Raw genomic sequence first — 4,389 nt, 5'->3', positions numbered from 1 at the left:
TATATATATAGGGGTATTAGAGAATTGGAAAGTTAATTTGAGATCAATCCTACATGCAAACCTGGCTGCTGATATTGCAAATGTACAATATTTTCAGCATCTTTCTGAAGTCAGAGATAATTATGAGTAGTCTACTTATTTTATTACGGTTAAAATAACATGACCGGAAAACCCCCCCTAATTATATTTTACTCCCAACACACCCATCTTCACTAAATATTGGTATCGAAATAAAAACAAATCTAGCATAAAAAAGATATGTATATTAAATTTAATTTTCGTAATAGAGAAGTTCCTATGCATCGCCATCCTATATGTTAATATACTCTATAAATATAATTTATAAATTATATATTTTAAAAAGAATAGCCTCCCCTAAATCTGCTGGCTCGATTGAAATTTTTAAAAATGACTAACACAATTATTTTATCCAGAAATCTCATGGATGGAAACAACGTCTTGAACATTTATTAGCCAAAATCTCGAATATTTTTTTTCCGGCTAAAATATTGAGTTAGATGTTTTTTAAAAATGGGCTTAGATCGTGGCGAACATTACCTAAACCCCCTTCCATCAATACGCGTAGCCTGGGTTGCCTACTATAGTTGGTATGATAATATATACATATATATATTGAGTTAAATTAATATTAATTAATAAATATCAATTCTTGCCTAATTTTACCTAAACTAGGCATAAAGGATAGAGTTTGATAGATACTCGTCAGTAAATCAAAGTCAATCAAATACGTATAGCTTACTTCTCTAAAGAAGTCAAACAGTTTAAAACGCGCCGAATTCCCGCTCCGCTAAATTGTATAGAAAGTCAAAGTGTCACTCAATAAATTTTTGATTGGTCCGAATTGTCATATAATCACTCAGTAAGAGTCACTTTGACGAAAATAATTATCTCACGTGAGAGATGGGATGATTGACAATAATTTGTATAGAAATTTTTTTAAAAATTAAATTCAAGGTTTTCTTAGTATAATATAACATTAATTTCTTCCCCCTTCTCTATAGTTTAACCTTATACCAGTCAGTTATATTAAACACATAAATATCGCAATTTAATTAATGGTGGTATAACAGTTTAAAACCGCTAATAAAATAATCTATTCTTTATACATTATTACAATTGTATAAAATACAAAATTATAATATATTTTGGTCCCAAATCTATTTCGTTGCACAATTAAATGCTATTGATTAGGGGAAAAAAAAATTCATTTTTTTTAAATATTACCTTTCTTTTAAGTTAAAACTGTCCCAACTTAATCGTCATGTTAGCCGGTTATCCGGTTAAAACCAAGTTTTAGCTGACAACCGTTGCGCCAACTTGGAAGTTTTTCTCCCTTCCGATTCTGATTTCAATCTCCGTTATATTAAACTCTCTTTACAAATATGTAGCTGACGATTAATAACCCCGCTCTTAAATATAAGAAAATATATAATGTGACAATACGACAAAAAAAAGGATAAATAACACAATTGATTAATATTTTTTAATAGTTATGATTTACAAGAAACAAACTAATTACATTTATTAAAAAAATAATTCTATAAAACGGAGTCGTTTTAAAATCCCCCTCCCACTTTTTTTTGACTAACGAATGATTTATATTTCTAACTTCGAAAAATTAATTTTTAAAAGAAAGCTATCTAGAGTTTTTTTTTAATATAACAAATTACATAATTATTTAATTAACTATAAAAAATATATATAATTTATTTTTTTTACTATTATGATATATATATATCTACTAATTATATTTTATGATTATAATTATTACTCTATATTAATCTCTCTCTTCTCTTATTTTTTTCGAATTTATATTAATGAACGTGATTATAACCACCGATATAGGGGTGGGGAAAAAAAATATCCAATATGATTTGATTAGGAGTGGTCAGTTATTTAATTTTTTTGTTAGTTGATTTTTGTTTTATAATTAAAAATATATAACATTTATTTAATCAAAAATTTTGACGCGTTTAATCATTGTAATTTTTTTTACAAAAAAAAACAAAAGGTTATAACATAATTTATGCTGTTAGATTATATTGTATTGTAACAAATTATTCAGCCTAGTAGAGAGTTTAGATGTAAGTTATTAGATACTTTATTAAAATATACAAATGTTTGAACGAAAATTGTTTTATTATTTTATCCTTTTTAAAACATTAATTATTACTTCATTTAAATTAATCTTTTTACATAAAGAATTCGAGGTTTTCCCGTTTCCAAATCGCTAAAACAAAAATCGGCTAAAAATTGAGAATCTTCCTTATATCTTCCTAGAAATTTTTTTAAAGTAAATTTGAAATTAATATTAATAGATGCTAAGGGGAGTACGTATTTAAGTTGAGAATTTGGGAAATCAAATTGAGAGAAATGGTTATATTTCCACACAATTTTTTAGTAATTTTTCTGATAACTCAACCCTAAATACAAGTGTTTTCAGTTTACTTTGAAAATTTCCTAGGAGATATAAGAGAAATTTCCAATTTTTAGCCATTTTTTTATTTTAATGATATAGAACCCATCCCCAAATTTGTTCAGTGGGCAAATGATTAGCTGTCATTTGCCCGGGAAAATTATATGAATAATTATTGGGTTGTTTAGATTTTAGCGAAATCGGTTATATATATCTTTTTTTGAAAGCTATTCTAATTCAAATTTTTTTAAAATTATTTTCCATTTCGATCACATACCATCCCCTATTCCTATTGGAGCCCTTCCCTTCGAGGCATTTAGTCTGCTAAGATTTTATTCTTTTCTTGGCCATTTAAATTATAATATAATTTATTATTTATTAGTAGAAGTTTGAAAAATAAAAAGAAGAAAAAATGATAGTGAATATCTTTTATTTACATAATTTATTTGAAAAAATATATATAATTAATTAATTATATACTTATTTGTTTAAATAAAATCAAAGGGCTATTACAATACAGTATAAATTCTATGAGCGCAAATAATAATTTTTATACGAAAGAAAATGTCAAAAGATATTCCAGAACGGATAAAAATTAAAGAACAAAAAAATAATTAAAAAAAAGGTTTTCGGTTTCAGGGAAAAAGGTTTAAATCTTCCATTTAATATTTTCAGAGACCTACAGACCCGGCCCTAAACCCGACCCGACCCGCCCGGCCCGACCCGGCCCGACCCGGCTTGACCCGACCCGGCTCGACCCGTTAAATTTCTTAAATATACCCGGGTGGTCTAAAAGAAAAAACCTTTCTGAATATTTTATAAATTGTTTTATTAAATAATATTAACAAATATCAGCAGGTTCTCTCCGAGAACCCAACTTAGAATTTTATGGTCTATATTTTCAAAAAAAATATTATATATAAATTACGAACGCTTAAGCCGGGCTGAGCGGAATTCAAAAAAAATAAAATAAAATAAATTGAAATTTAAGCCCCAGGTCATTTAAAATACGGGGCAAAATGGGTAAAAAAAATATCTTAATCAGGACAAAGGCCTAAAGAGGTTATAAGATGCGATTATTACAAAATTTACACCTTTTAATGGATCGGTTTCAAATAATTTTTATAGATCACTAATTTTTGCCCCTTTAAAAAAGATTTTTTGAACGAAAAGAGGAGGGAGAAAAAAAAATTTAAAAAAAAATAAAAGAGCCAAAGAAAGAAAAGAAATAAAAGAAAGAAACTTGAAAAAAAATATAAATATTAATTTTTTGGAAAACGGGGGTAAATCAATAAATTATCGAACAATATAAATATCAAATATCTTTAATTTCTTTTCACTTTCTTCTCTTAAAATAAATTTATTTCTTCTTTCAAAAAATTATGAAAAATAGTTTAAGTATGTTAAGTAGTTTTCCCATACCTAAATTTAATAATTAAATGAAAAAATGCTTAGATCAATGCCAAATTTATTAATTGTTTTTCTAATCTTTTCTTTTTCCTTTATTTTCCTTGCTTCCTCCTGCAAAAAAAAAAAAATTTTAATAAATCATTTTTCTAATTAATTTAATTTTCTATTTTTGATATTTTAAATTACTATATTTTTTTGCTTTATAAAAATGGCAATTCGCGAAAGGAAAATAATTACGAATATACAATATAAAATGTTATATATATATATAACTTTAATATAATAATAATATCGATAAACTTAATAAACTTTAAATATTATATTTATTTATCATTTAACTAAAAATAAAAATATTTCTATATATATAATAAAAAACACAAAATTTTTCCCAAAATCATCATAAAATTAATATATATTTTTTTTATAACAAAGTTTTATTATTTTAATGATATAATTTTATTTTTTATTAATTAATTCTATCGATTTCAAATATTAAATAATATTAAAATAATATCAAAATAAAATATCTAATTAAGTTTTTT

Source organism: Gordionus sp. m RMFG-2023, chromosome 2, assembly GCF_954871325.1.
Source record: "Gordionus sp. m RMFG-2023 chromosome 2, tfGorSpeb1-WG-v2, whole genome shotgun sequence".
Classification (NCBI taxonomy): Eukaryota; Metazoa; Nematomorpha; class Gordioida; order Chordodea; family Parachordodidae; genus Gordionus; species Gordionus sp. m RMFG-2023.
The sequence above is the reverse complement of the archived record's forward strand: the minus strand, read 5'-3'. Positions refer to the sequence as shown.